Below are 15,861 nucleotides of genomic sequence, written 5' to 3'. Positions count from 1 at the left end.
GCATCAAACTCTGAATGTTAGAAAGCATGTCTGTTGCAGGTTGTTTTGGGCAAGTCACTTGCCTTCTTATCGTTCTCTGTCACTTTGTTCCTAGTTCCATTTTCAGCGTAAACCAACATAATCCTGTGTTGTTTCCAAAAGGGGTAGTTCTGCTCTACCCTCCTGTCTGCAGCTGCCTGATTTGCTCTTTTCATCTCCGATATGCTAGCAGCATGTTCATGCAGTGAACTGGTTCAGCAAACAGTGGCTAAAAATCTCGCTTTTTTCCTGGTTAGTTATAACTGCATTCATTTCCCACTCTCATTCCACTCTGCAGTCGTGTTGCTACTGATTTTAGTAGAAGTTGCAGCAGAAATAAATGTCTAACTTTGAGAAGGGAGAGAATTGGCTGGTTCCTCCAAGGGTTTAGGTTTGCCTGCTGCAGATTTACACCAAATTATGCTTTACTGACAGATTAAGTCTTTGTTGCACTCCTGGTAGGCTCTTGCAGAAACGCTTACAAATACGTAGCTTCTCTGGGACTAATGCAGTACAAAAAAGATGAATGAATTGTTGTAGAGTTGTTAAAAGTTCAGTTATTGCATGCTCATTCTCTTTTTTCCTTGGGTACCAAGTAATTAATTTTCTCTGTTCTGCATTAAATGAGCATTGCTCTATGATGCTCACATGAACTGTAGTCACCCACTGTGAGATGTAGTTATTGTTCACTTTATCCTTCTATTCCAATGTATCGGGCTTTAGAATTTTTCTAATGTCTGTGAGTAAGTCTGTACAAGCATGGATTACTTTTTTTATTTCATAGGCACAAAAATCAGTTATAGATCAATCAACAGTGCAGTTAAGCTGGTCTGAATTTCCCAGACGATTTTAGGAAGTGTGCACCCGTACTGCAAAATACTCAGAAACAAAGTATCATATGGGTGCACCACTATGCTCACTGATCGGATTAGATCACTGCAGCATGGTGGTTTGGGGACCAATGGGGAACATGGGACCTTTTCTGGACCAGCAAGTTATGGCGAAAATTTCATTTTGGGAGAGGGAGGACTTGCTGTGTGGGCAAAAATGTGGAAAGATTGTGGAACAACAAAGGAATCAGTTGGCTTTACGGGGTGACTAAGTGGTTGGTACAAGCCTCAGCTCCCTGACTGACTTCTCAGATACCTTTAGAAACATCATTCAGGGTGAAGGCCCCTGCATTTGGCTTGTCCTAGGTGGTGGGGAGTTCATGAATTCTGCAGTTGTGAAGACAAGGCCAAACTCTTACACAGGAGGCTGCACAATAAAGTGGAAAATCCTGGGTGATGTTTTGGGTAACTCTTAGCTAAATAAAGGCTTTGAGATTGAAATGGTGGAAATAGCAACTCCCCTTTCCTGTCCTGCAATCTGTGGAGTTGCTGCATAAGGTCTGACCTTGTGGGCTGTGTTGAAAAGCTCAATTATTTTTCTTAATTTTGGGATAGTGTTGAGGGGGTTTTTTTGTGTGAGGTTGTTGGTTTTTTTTTTAAGTCGTCATGTTTTGGAAGTTAGTACAGAACTGCTGATGCCCTAATGTGTCTAGTGAGGGAGAATGCTTAGGTTGTGTTCCCGTCTATCTGTCACTTCCCTTTGGGGTCCCTCTAGGGTCCCTGCTATTTTAATGTGATATGTAATATACTCCTGATAACTGATGTAATTGTCTTAATCTCTATCAGATTTTTTTTCCTATTTCTCTTACATTGTTCATGTAAATAACACAAAGAATTAAAGGCACTATTTTTCAAAGCTAGGTATTTTTATTTGTTTTTTCAAAGGTTTGTCATAAGGTGATTTTGTTGCTTTAACCATGAGAAATTTTTAGTGTATGATTAGTTAGAAGTTTTAAATGTAGAACAGCTTAATTTCTGAGTTACTGGGAAAAATGCCAGCCATAGATTTGGGAAAGTCTGAGTAATAAAATCATAAAGCTGGTTCATCACTCAAATATGTTATTATTTCAGCTACGTCTGCCCACTACATGCTCCTGCAGTCTAAAAATGTCAATAGGTTCTTACATTAATAGCTATTTTAGGTCTCTAATGTAAAAGGCAGCACAAATGAAAGAACCTTAGATTAATATAAAATATCCAAGTTAATACATCAAGTGTTCTTTCTTGCTCTAGTTTTAAAAACTTCTACCCTTAATATTTGGATTATTGTAAAAAATGTACAAGTTCATACATTAAAAAAATCTAATCCTAAAATTAGATCACAGATGTTTAGACTCCAAACCAGCTGGGGGTGGTGGCATTTTCAGGAATGTAACAAATAGAAGAAGCATAGAATTGAGTGTAAACATGAAATTAGGAGTTATTAAATGTAGACAACTGATAAGAGAATGCAAAAGTGTTGCTCAAAACTCAGTGAGTTGAAAACAGAGAAAAGGATTTCCTTTTTCCTTGGAAAACATGCTAACACTTAATGCTAAATAAGGGCAGTAATGTCGATAATTCAAGAAATGCAGAAGAACTTAGTTCCATTACTGAAATGAAGCTGTGTGGTCTATTGGCACCATACAGAAATAATAACTAAGAAAAAAGTTAAAATAATAGCCTTAGCAGTTATAATTTTAAAAAACCCCACAAACTACACAGTGGATAACAGTTTTGAATCTAGGGTACAAGTAACTTGAGGAATTCTCTGTTTCTCATATTGATCTTGAAGAAAGATCAGGAAAGCCTCAAAGCACTGGAGGAAGCTTAATGATGTGCTAGTTTTTATAAACAGTAAATTATATGGTACCCAGGCCATGGTTCATCTGGTGTTGATTACAGACTTTTGGAAATATTATCCTCAAGCTGATAGGGGAACTGACTCAGTGCAAAAGAAATTCAAATCTAATAATTGGAATGAAGCACCATAGAGTCTATGAATATAGAGGCTAAACTATTGATCCTTTTTAGCTAAAATTGAGCACATTAAACTTTGTCATAAGCCATTTCTGTTTGGTAGTGTTCATATTGTACAGAGAAGTCCTGCAGGCTGCTAAAACTGTAAAATTGGATTGTCTTCAGAAAAAGTGCATTTGACTAAATGTCAAAACTGCACGTTAGTTGCTTCAAAGCAACAGTTGAATAGTGGTAAGAGTTTGTCAAAGATTAGCAACCCCCGGCATCTCTTTCTATGCAGGATTCTTCTTCCTTTTTTTTGTGCTGACAAGATGTTTGAGTGGGTTTCCTATGCCCTCAGAGTTACACACAATTCTGGATCCCTGGGGCAAGAAAGATTTCTTCTTACAAAATGCATTGCTCTGTTTGTGTGTTAGTAGAACAAAACTTAGTTGCTTAGTTATGTAGGAGAATGTTGCTAACCTGAACTTCTAATACATACCTTTCAGGAGAGGAAGATGTAGCTGTAGGTGCTGTATTTTAGGGAAATATTTTGGAGCGGGGGGGACACACAAAAAAACAAGGTAGAAAATTTTCTAGATAGTCATATATTGTACTCCTTACCTCCTTAATGCTTTCAAGGTATGGAAGGACAATGCAGCAGGAAGTTTTATTTCTCATCTGATTTTTTTTGTTTGTTTTTCAGCTCCAACACCAGACTCATGTGAGCTTACCACACATCTTGCCTAATGGAATTGCTCAGACTTTCACTGCTGTAAAAGAGGAGGAGATTTCGATTCTTCGTAGTTGGCACTGAGAGACTACCCACTCACTGTAAGTCAGTTTTTGCTTATATAATGGATGTGATGCCCTCCCTATAGGAAAGCAGAAGTTAAACTGATGTGGAGCCTGTTTCAGCCTAGAGAGGACATGATGAAAGAAGCTGTGTAAGAAGGTTCTTGCTATAAAGAATCACTCTATCAATGGAAAATGGGAGAGGACTGTAGTATAGCTGGCTTTGGGGATGATACATTGTGCTTAATTGTGGACTGTAGTATAGCTGTGCTTAACCATATGTCTAGCAGAAGAATTGAAGGCTGTAACAAGGAGATGGAATAGGTAAACCTGAAGTTGTGCTAATGTAACCTTGTATTCTGCTGAGATGAGGGTAATTGTTCAAAAATACCTCAAAGCTATGTTACTTTTGAGGGAACTGGGAAAAAAAAACCAAAACATTTGTTGGGTTGTACTGTGTTTGGATTCCCTATAATCTTAGGCTTTGGGGTTTCCACTGATCACCTACCACGTCAGGAAGGGACTCTCTCACCCATTGCACCATGGGACTCTTTGTGGTTTGTGTCTCATTCTGAAATGCTCTATAGACTGCAGCCAAAGATAGGACTTTGGCAAGGTTGAGATTACATTACCAGTGATACTGAAAAACTTCTGTGTTGCTGGTGGGTGTGTGTTTTGCCTGAGTATTCACTAATTGTGAGATTTATCATTAGGAGGAAATTCTGTCTGAAGTCATAATTGCCAGTCATGGAACTTGTGGCATTTTACCTTCTCTGATAGCGTGTAGATGTACTCACAGAACATCCTGAATACTTAACAATTTCTCTTTTGGGGTAGGGACATTGATAATGCACTTGAGCTTCCTGGCTAGCTGCTTGTGCTGCATTTTAATTTTTTTTTAGTATATTCTTGGCCTTTTTAACCTATACGCATTGAATTAGTGTTACAGGGCACATAGGACAGGTAGGATGTTGCAGGTCTTACATACGTATAACTTACTTATTTGTTTGCAGTTGTGGAAGGCTGGATGTTCTGAACTATGCGGTTCTTACAGTCCTGTGATTCAGTTTATAACTGAAGTTTTGAAATTAGTCTTAACAGGCTTACATGGATCTCTTACCTGTAAAGCAGAATATAGCACTGCTGTTCTGCACTAATTTCCCATTATACTTGTATCTGTGTCTCTGTAGGCTTAGTCACTGCTTTAAGCTTGGTGAATTCTTTTAGGCTAAATCTCTCACAGTTTCTATTGTGAGCATGTAAAAGGTATTGCTAGCTGTGTATTGCCCATTAGGACTTACTTTCCTGTGGAAAGCTGGAGATGAGTCATTAAAACTCAGGCACAAGGGTTGAATCTTTGCTAGAGGTGGCTGCTGTAAAGCACATTAACATCCATGTGTGTTTTCAGCTTCTACAAATTAGAAGCTGAAAAAGAGTCGGAGGAGGAGAGCAAGGAGTGGAAAATACTTCTACTTAGTTTATTTGTGTTGGTAGGTACTGCCATGCTGCTACAATGGGCTCTCTCTGGGAGGTGCCCAGTTGCTATGGGATCCTTTTACTTACGCAGGTGGTAGAGGTTATCAAATACTATTACAAAATAGTTATCTGATCATGTTGGGAATTTTTATGTTTAAGTAGCAAAGCAATGTTTCATGATTGTCTAATGACTTTCAAAGTTTCAGTGTACTTAGTAGAAATGAATATAGACCTGCCCCACCCTAGTATGCAGCTATGTGGCTATTTTATTCACAGAGGGGGTTCCTGTGGAACAGGTATGTTCTTGACTTCACATGGAGTCATGCAGGAAACCTGTGAAAAAGTCAGGGCAAGCCCTCACTTTGCTTATCCTAATCTTTCTAGTGCAAGAATGTTCTCCATTGAAAGACAATTTTAATAGTTGCTAAAAGGAAGGGTGGTGGGTCTACAGGGATACAAAACTAACAGAGTTTGAACAGTTACAGAAGGGTATTTTTCATTGCCTTTCTAATAGCTGTAGCAGAAGGCTGCAATGAGAACTAGTATTTATCCTAACAATAATATTTTTGTTTTCATATTGACGTAGTACCATCCTGTTGGCATATGTTCTTGGAATGCATTAATAATTTGTAACACCCTTTTTTGAGACATTAAATCTCACATTAACACATGGTGTACTTTCACTGAATAGCTCTATGTCTTTGAAAAATAAAAGAAACAATACTTGGTGCTAAAAGTGAATTCACCTTAAAGTGAAGCTATCTTAGATTCAGTTTTCGACTTTGTAAAAATGAATTTATAGCTGTTACAGAAGCAGTTTCCATATGTTACTGAGCCTTTAGTGGAATTCTTTACTGCTCTCTTGAACGTAGGCAAATATAGTGAAGGAAGTGATCCTCATTCCTCAATCCTCATAAATTTTATGTAAGAAACTTCATAGAACCCCTGTGTATTCTTTTGTTGGTATTTTCTCTCAGTTTTGCCAACCTAAAATTCCAAGCTTAGTTCTTCACAACAAATACTATGTACATTGATTTTTGTTTTTCTCTCATTTGGACCACTGGCATAGTAAATCTTGTAAAAAGTATTTAATTTTACTTTGTAAGCTGAATATTGACAGAAATGTTAAGAATATTGGCAGCTCAACATTATCTGCTGGCTCTTTACTAACTGTCTTATATGAGGAACGCTTTGTACAGAACTAAATTCTGTGCTAAATTATGTCATTTTGTACTTCCTTTGAATGAAAATGAGGTCAAATCTTAGTGTGCGTATACTTGTAAATGCAGAAATAACCAATGTGCACAACCCTAGCTCTTCTTTGTGCACAAGCTTATGTCTATGAATTTAAGCTACTTCTCTCAGATGAATTCCAAAGTGTTTCTTGTGGATTGAGTTATGAATACTTGCACCAACTTGTTCAATGGATAGTAGTATAGGTAGATATTCCTGCAAAAAAATAGTGGAGAAAGGGAGAAAAAAATGTTTGTTAACTTACTGTCTTACTAGTTGCTATTGAAACAAATTAATTTTGTGTTATTGTTTAAGACTAAAATAAAAATATACATCTGAGCATCATGGATGGCATCTATGGAAGGCAGGGGTGAAGAAGCAGGATAACTTTACCTCACAGGAGCATAATTTGTAGTTTTTAGTTTTAGTCATAGGTACTTTGATCCTAAACAGATGAACATTTCTTCTGTCTAATCAGGTATTGAAACAACTGGACTGTTGATTAGTATGATTACAGAATAAAGTCATTTTTAGAATTTGCATCAGTAGAAATCAAATGCTTGTAAAATTATGAGAAGGTGGATCAAATGTACAGGTGCAGTTCCCTTAATACAGTATTGTAAACCAGTCATAGCTTAAATGGATCTTTTAGGGCAAGTTGTCACTTGTAAATGCCAAATGTGTCAGGCTGATGTTGGTCTTGAAGTGGTGTGAAAAAGTTGTGAACTCCTTGGTCTTGTGGTGTCAAGGCCACAGACCGTTCTCCCTGCAGTAGTGACACAGTATGTCTCAGACATGAAAATTCAGATGTTTTTTATAGGTACTGCTTCCTACCTTGGGAAGGCTATGAACTTAAGTGCTTGAAATAGGCAATTCGCATAGCCAAACTAACTTACAAGAGAAGATCATGAATCTTGTCTCCTGTTATTCAAACTTTTGATTCCTTATGCTTATATGCAGAGAAAAGTAGTAACTGCTGTCTGTCTCGTCATTCCAGAGACAATCAGGTTGGTCGCCCTTCATTTTAGCAACAGGAGCAAATTGCCTTCTTAGTGGCATTACAAGGAAGATTTTACAAAGTGAAATTCTGCATTTTGCTTCCAGAAAGTGATACAGATAGTCCAGATTCTTACCACTGAAAATGTCTTCATCACACTCTCACTGAGCAGAACACACACTTTTCAGCTAGAGGTCATGAACTCAGTCCTTTGATGTAAATTAGTTTTGTGCTTGGAGAAGCCATGAAAACTTGCCCCTAGTTTTAAGTGTAGCTCTAAGATACCATCTCTGTCTTTCCATATATGTTTGAACATGTGTTTCCCTGAGCCTTATCTTTTTTAAAAAGACTAGGTAACTTTTTCCTGTGTTTGCTTATGTAAACTCTGATAAATTGTTTATTTATCCAGCATGTGAAGAATAAAAATAATGCTTCAGATATGTCAGAAGAATTGTCATGTTTCAAGGGTGGCCTTAGAAATTTATTTATGAAGAGCAGCTGTTGTATAGCTTCAGGCCCCCTTTCTTTCCAGCTATGCAATAGCAAAAGTTTTGCACGCAAGCTAATTGCATGAGAGGGGAAGAGAAGGTTGCAGTTTTTGGTGGACTTCTTTAGTAGTATGGTTATGAGGCTGTGGGACTGAATCGCCAATCCTGGCATGTGTAATAATGAATGAGGTATGGTTTTGGCCTCCAGTGACTACTTTGCTCATTCACTGACTCCTAGTTTAAATGCATTGTACTCCCATTTGCTTTTGGGAAAAGGTCATATCCTCATTTTAATTCGTAAGGCAAGTTCTTGTAGTAGTAGGTATTTGAAGAAGAAACAAAAATTGCATTGTAACTTTAGGTTTGAAGAAGCTTCCCACACTAAGCAGAAAAATATTATGATTATTAAAGTAGGTACTTTTCAAGGAGAAATAAAGATTAATTTAAAGACTGAGTAAAATTTTAACAGTATAATTTTTTTAAAGCCATCTGTGTGAAGTTCACTATCAGTGTGCTTCTGTAGCAATGTGTTTTAATCTCGTTTTATCCTCACATGTTGGTCCAAGCATGTAGTCTGTTGTAGACTTTTTTGTTGCATATCTTATCAAAGCATGTATGAAGGATGAAGAAAGATCAAGCCTGACCAAGGATAATTATCAGTAGTGATTAATAAACAGAAATGTATTTATGAAAATGTAACAAGTTTGCAATATTTGATTAATGAGTTTTTAAACTTACTGACTTTATGCATGTGCCACACACTTATGGAATAAAATGTCTACTGTAGAGACACATGCTTTTTAGTTACAAAACCATAGCAAGAACTTTTGAGAAGAAAAATATATTCTCCCATCAGCCGAAGTCATGTTGAAAGAACATTAAGATTCTGGCAGAAAACCAGGCAAGCTCTTATCTGGTAGGGAGTAAAACGTGCTGGCTGGTAACTTGCAGGCGCAATAGTGTGCATCAGAACAATACAGTATAAAATTATTTTAAAAAGCTTTAACAAGATTTCAATGCAGCAGCATATTTTACTGTAACTCTCACTGATCTTCCCTTCTGTCCAGGCGACTTGTGTGTTTCCATATTTCCTGAGGGAGACCTGGGCTCTGCTGCTGTATTTTTGGAGGGTGGCAAGTTATTAAAGAAAAGGAAAAGTTCTTGATCTAAGACCAGATTTCACATGATACCTTACCTTAAAAAGTATCAAAAATTTTCCTTTCCTTTTTTTTTCCCCCACTAAGTTTTGTCCATGTATGTTTGTCCCCAGGAGTTTTTACTCCCAGTACTTACATATCTGAACAATTTGACAACTGTCCACAGGTCTGTTTGAATGTACTGCAAGTAGTAGCTTATTTTAAACAGCAGAAATTGTGCTTTCAGGAAAATCAAAGACATTTTAATTATTATTCTACTTTAGAAGTCTAATACTAAGTGATTAATGAAAATGTTGATACTAGAAAATTGTCCTTCTGTAGTGCAGCAAGTGTTTGGAACTGCTAACAAGCTGTCAAGTGCTACAAAATGAAATAATTTTAATTCTTGGGGTCTCTTATGCTAGCTAAAAGGTAGATGCTGTCAGCTACAGTAATAGTCAGAGGCAGCAGTGCTCACGGTGTTGGCGGTGAAAAAGCTGAGTGTGTTTCTGGTTGAGACACATTTGGTGTTGCTGCTGAGAAGGATAAGGAGGAGTTCAAAAGTGCCCTGTCCCTATATGGGTGATTTTAATGCCAACTTTTACTGGGCAGCAACTCTTTGCTTCTAAAGATTGAAACTGTTTGTTAATGAAGTTTTTAACACTTAATGACGTGCCACTCCCTACCTACTGATTTTATTTTTGTCATCACTGGACAAAATGATATTAACAAGTGGTTGGCAAGGTAAAAGGTACCCTAAGATAAGCTAGTTTATAGTTTTACCTGTAATACCTTCCAGCATCTGGCCAGCAGCTATTGAGAGAAAACATTTGGTTCAGGAGAAGTGGAAAAAGCATTCATCGTTTAGGTCAAGCTTTGGGACTCTGAAGGAAACTGGATTCTCCACTGCATGGAGGGAGACAGGCTGCAAAGTTAAGAACTGAAAAGTTCAGTGGATTTTTGATTTATCATGAGGATAGTATAGATTTGCAAACTTTCTATGCTTGTTGATGGCTTTCATAGCTAGTAAACTTCTGACTAAATTTAGCGCGTTGTAATGAAATGGGGATGCAAAAATATAAACAGAGCAGACTGTGTTCTCTACCTGTAAAAAAAGGAAACACGCTACAAACCTCTGTGGTCATGTAAATTAAGGTGATACTGGAAAACTGCAAAAGTGTCCCTAAATTCAGAAGAAATTTTTTTTTTGCGTTAATCTTTTTGTATGTTTGCTTTTTATGAAGATATGGAAAGACTGATTCTCATTAAAACCTAATGAACTATATGTGGATATTTAGGAGTAAATTTAGCTTAGCGAAACAAAGTACTTTCACAGACAGCTGGACATATTTGTTTAATTAAGTAATAATTTATATAGCATTGCATATGTTTAATTCAGATTCTTAACTTACTTGACTAAGATGATATTCTGCGTATGATCTGTGGTAAACTGCATTTCCACGGAAATTGGTTGAAATACTGAAAAAGTAATTTTTAAAATTAAATTTTAAAATGTGCAACATACATAGAACTAATTTACTGAACCAGAAATGTACAATTGTACCACTGCAGTGATTTGTTTCTGGTTGTAATTCAGAAGTGTAAAAGCTGTTCCCTTGCACAGTTTGTTAGTATTTTGTTAATTTATTAGCTGAAGAATCAGCAGTTTTTTCAATTCCCATTTGTCTCCCCCCTTTTGAGTGAGCAATATACAACCTAAGACTAGGCAGCATACATTACCTGAAGAAGATGTTGCTATGTAAAAGTTCATGTTAACTTTCCAGAGCAGCCTTGATTCCAAGTGGGTGATTAACAGCTCTTCGTAATCCCATGGTTAGCATGCCCTCAAAACCTTCCATTTAACCATATGCTGCTTGAATTTGCTTTTTTCAATTTAAATCAAGTTTAGTAGACTATTGTTAGGCAATGTAATCATAACTTCAGAAATAAAATTTCCAAATTAAACATATTGACAAGATTATTTTTTGCTGTTCTTTCAGGCTGTCCATAATGACCACAATTTCAGTTTTTCTAATGTTCTGTCATCATCTGGGGTGACAGAATCCACCTGTCCTCTGAGAAACAGAGGACACAGCTCTCCTGTCTCTTTCCTTTCTGTTCTTTTAATGGGAAAGACAACAGGTCATAAAATATGCAAAAGCTCTAACTGCCACACTATAAACAAAAATCAGACAGTAATTTGCTTTTGATAATACATTTTACAAGGAGTAACTACTTAAAATTTTAAATTAACTTGGTTTTTAACTTTTAAATTAACACTGGTTGAACTCAAGGTTTATGATCTGTAGTGTTATAGTTTGGAAAAGATGTTAATGAACACAGTGGTTCACTCTTTTTTTTTTTTAAGGAAAGAATTGCTGTATGACCAACTGTATGTTGCTGTATGACCAACTATAGAACTGTGCACATCTGTGTCTGAAATACTGATAAACTTTTTGGTTTGGTTTTCTTATAAATCAGTCCTTGACAGCATGCATTTTCGTTTTTATTTCACCCATTGTTGTTGGAGAGAAGAAGAGGGAGGCCAGCAGTGGGTGAGGGAGGACTGTGGTTGTCTGGCTGTAAGAAAAGTGGGGGGTTTACTGTTCCAGTTAAATCATCTTCTTGGCTTTGTGCAGCATGGGTTTTTCTGCAGAAGTAGGCTGGATGGGGCAGTCTTCCAGAGAAATACTTGGATGTATCAAACTTGGAGACAAGGTTTATTTCCTTACTAGCCCAAATGCTGTTGGGGGGTGGCTGAAGAGTGAGGGAGTTCACTTGCCTGTTTTCAAAGTCATCCTGTGACCAGAAATTCCAAATTTTTTTAAAGTCTCTCAAGTGCAAAATTATTCTTCCCTCAGGGTATGATTCATGCTTTCACTTAGCCACTGAATCTAGAAGGCTATTTGTTCAATTTGGCCAAATTGTAGTTTATACTTCACCTTTAAAATTTTTGCGTATGGTTTATGTTTTGGTTTTGTTTTCTTTTTTTTTGTGCCATACAGTTATCAAGGAAATCTAAAAGAAACCACTAATTAAGAGGTGGTGATAGCTAAGTCACAGCTGTTGAGGGCATGATTCAGCATCTCCCCCTGCAAGTTGTGAGATTTCGATCTGCCCTATGTCTGCAAACTCCTTGGTGAAGGAATGCTGGTGACCAGGGTGCAGGGGTTGTCATGATGGATGTACTCTGTGATTCTCTGTGCCTGTCTCTGGCACTGGCCGGTACCAGATGCTATAGAAGAAAGTTTGTAAGACCCTTCCTCTAGTCTTCCTCAGGGTGACTTATGATCTGGTGTGAAAAAGTCTGTCTTCAAATTATCTTTTCAAGTTTATAGAAATTGCACATCCTATTCTAGTAAGTGTATACCTTGATGGTATACATGGAGCTAAATTTATATTATAGGGATTGACTTTGGATGTATTTGGCAAAAATAAGTCTGTTTTCAAGGGTGGTGTATATTCTACTGGCAATAATTGCTGTGACCTAATGTAGCAACTTGAAAAATAATGCTCATTTCATTTAAATAAAAAAGTGAAACTAAACAAAAGAAAATCCCCAAACACCAAGCTAAAGAAAGCAATGACTGTCACAAACTGTAACAGCTGCAATAACAAAGAAATTAAATTGGCCCTTGAAATGAAAGAGGGGGTGAATAAACACACACACCATGAAGTAGCTTTGCACTGTATCATTAAATCTCACTTGACAAAATCGAGATGTCTTGTTCAAGACACTTGCAATGAGAAACTTCATTTTTCATTTCAGGCTGTTCCCACCCCCAGAAATGCCTGCAAACTGTTACTGGGTTTGACTGCGTTCTCTGCAGTTGTATTTTGGATGGAAGATTTTTGAACAATATCACAGAAGTATTTGTCAAAAGAAGAAATGCGTAACATTCTTAAATACTGAGTATCTTTCAGATTGTTAATATGTCAAAACACTATCACTGAAATGAGCTGTGCTTTAATCAAAGTGGATGTGGTGGTAGGAGAGTGGCACCACGCATCAATAGTCATCATCTCTGCATGGCAGTGGGAAGTACAGAGGACAGTACAGCTGTGAGATGTAGAGGACAGTGACTATAGACTTTAGAGAAATGTAAAGAATGAAAGAAAGAAAGGAGTGATAAGAATTTCTTACAACTTTGTATTTCCGCACTTAAAATCAGGTGTTGGGTTTTGTATGATACATGTATCTTTTGAAGCAGAAGTAGAAAGGCATTTTCAGATCATGAATAGATTTCAGGGTTCTGTAAAATATAACCAGGCTAAAATCTTATTTCTAAATGTATTTCATTTTATTCCTGTCAGTGTTGTCTTGCCTCTTTTATATTTTTGAAAAAGCAAATGTAAAGGTTTTGAAAACCCCCATTAGGACTGAAATGCAACTCAACACACATGACTATCACAGTTTTCTTCTTTTCTTTGAAGTCCTAATGGAGGAGATACAAATACCTCTGCAAAGTTATGTTGGTCAAGCCACAGGTTATTTAGTGTGCATCTGTTTAGGCAGATTTGAATATTTTGGGATTTATCTTGTTAACATCTTAAGATTTGGTTAGTTCATGACTAGCATTACAAAATTTGAGGAATCCTTCTGAAGTGAGATCTTTGTCTATAAGCTGGAGGCCCTTTTAATAGTGGCTTGCAAGGGATAAGGAACCACTAACACTGTCTTTTGCCTGGATGTCTGGCTGTGCGGGGGATGCTCCAGCTATGCTGTTAGAATGGTCATCGGTGGAAAGATAAATTAATGTTTTTCATTTACATAACTATGCATCACATTTTATTTAACTTATAGCCCAGAAGTCTGACCACAACATGCTAGATATGATGTATGCATTTAAAACACAAAGGCATTGTGATAGAAAAAAGAAATCTGCACATTAAGACTTGATTAAAAAAGGATCATTAACACTTGAACCAGGTGATAGCATCACTGTAGATGTACGTATAGAACGCATATATAAAAATATGCATATACTTTGCATGTGTTGGAAATAAGTAGCTCTATGACCTCTAAGAATTGCGGGTTTTGCCATAGGTGCTGCAGAAGTACTTAGCCTGATAAATGGAATACGGCAGCTGAAGGTGTATTTGGGAGAGAGAAAGGCTGCGGTCTACCCAAGTCTCCCAGGCAGGTGGCATACTGACAGATCCAAGTACAGTTGCCAGCTCGGAAAGCCCAAGGATGCAGGTCTTGAGTGAAATGTCCAGATCTGTTCAGACTCTGCAGTGACTCAGAGCTAGGGGGCTTCTGCCTTAGCTTCCAAATATGCTCTGTCATGGGGCTAGTGTAATCTAATAGGCAGTGACCTTAAATTGTCCTTCAGCATCAGGCTGCAACTGCCATGATTATTAGTCAGTAAAATTCTGGAGTCTGAGAACAGGCCTTCATTCTTCTTTTTTTATGGATAGCTTTATTTGAGTCTAACAAAGTGTCCTTAGCAAGGTCTTTGCTTATTTAGCTGGTGTGAAACAGAGTAACATGTTATAAAGTGCAGGGTAAGGAAGTTGTGCCTTCCTTTATAAAGAACATTTCTGTCACAAAAGTACTCGTATTTCTGCGTGTATTTGTATTTCAGAGTACTCTGAAATGATTGTGAAAACCAGTGTTGCTGATGTTTGTTTGTTTGTTTGTTTATTTATTTATTTATGTTACCAGTGGTGAACAAGTCCTGATTCAGTATGTTCCAGGGAAGAACAAATGGAAGGCTGTTTAGTGGTTTTGGATGAATCATAGCAACCCAAATTGAACTGTTTGCTTTCACATGATTAATTTGCTACCTGTGAAGTACCCTCTTTCTGTGCATGTAGACATGAAGGCTGATTACTCTAAGTAGATGTTGTTCCAATAATATCTTGCTGCTTGCTCAGCTGAAGAAAAGTTAGGCCTGCAGCATCCCTGGAATTAGTTCTGAATATAAAAAAGCTAGTGGTTGATTATGTACAAAATGTTAATTGTCATTCTGCTCTGTTCAGACATAACTAATGTGTGACTTAATTTAGATACATTAGCTGAGAATCATTAAATTCACATGGGAAGAAATGCATTTATCACATGTATTTACTTTCTCGTGCTTGATGCATAACATCCAACTTGACAATTCCTGCACTTGTTGGTGAGTTTAAGCCTCTTAAATTTGCTGTATAAGGTGGTTAAGCTGCCAGTTTTAACTTTCAAATGCCTCGTGCTTTTTCCATGTCCTCACCTAGCTCTCTAAAAGTATTCCAGGCACAGGGAATGGGGCAAGGAGGAAGATGGAGAGAGATGGAACTGTGATTGTACGAACAGGCAACAGGAGATGTGAGCTCTGTTCAAGCAGTTTGTGCAGTCCCCAGGCAAAATAAATACAGTCGGATCCCTCTGCACAAGGCAGCAAAACCAGTACATTGCAGCATTTACTGGAAGCTCTAATTATTTTAAAGCACTATATGCTGCAATTGTATAAACAACCCACCAAAGCAAACGACAGACTTTTCAAAATGAGTTGCTGGATGCCGTAGGGAGTAAAGACAAATTTCCATCCCATTTTGGGGAATGATACTGAATTTTTTAATAGGTTGGTGATTGGTGACAGGTCAGAACTTGTATGGCTGGGAATGCTATCATTTATATGAAAGCAAATGTGAAGTGTGAAAGTTTTAATGCAGTTTTGGGTCAGTCTAAATGAACTGTGCTTTAGGGTGGGTGTTTTGGGAAACATGAAGATATGGTCATCTTTCACTGGATGCTCTTCAGAACCTGACATGTGGCTCCCCATTTGTTCCACTCTCAAAATCTTTGTTGAAAAACCTAATGGTGCTGAAAGGAGAGAAATACAAGGAGAGAGAACAGAAACTTTTTCTCCAAGTAATTCAATAACTTTTTGTACTTGACACAAATA

General features: G+C 37.3%; 1 protein-coding gene across 4 annotated transcripts in view; it reads left to right on the top strand.

The window, feature by feature from the left end:
• The first annotated feature begins 3,556 nt into the window (after positions 1–3,556).
• OSBPL3 (oxysterol binding protein like 3) overlaps positions 3,557–15,861 on the top strand; it is a 69,276-nt gene continuing 56,971 nt past the window's right edge. For all 4 annotated transcript variants that reach the window (XM_009810940.2, XM_009810938.2, XM_059819116.1 and 1 more), the window contains exon 1: positions 3,557–3,680. The gene's annotated coding sequence lies outside the window, so the exon portion shown is untranslated. The remainder of the gene's footprint in view (positions 3,681–15,861) is intronic.

Source organism: Gavia stellata, chromosome 6, assembly GCF_030936135.1.
Source record: "Gavia stellata isolate bGavSte3 chromosome 6, bGavSte3.hap2, whole genome shotgun sequence".
NCBI classification, from domain to species: Eukaryota; Metazoa; Chordata; class Aves; order Gaviiformes; family Gaviidae; genus Gavia; species Gavia stellata.
This window is presented reverse-complemented; position numbering and strand designations above follow the sequence as displayed.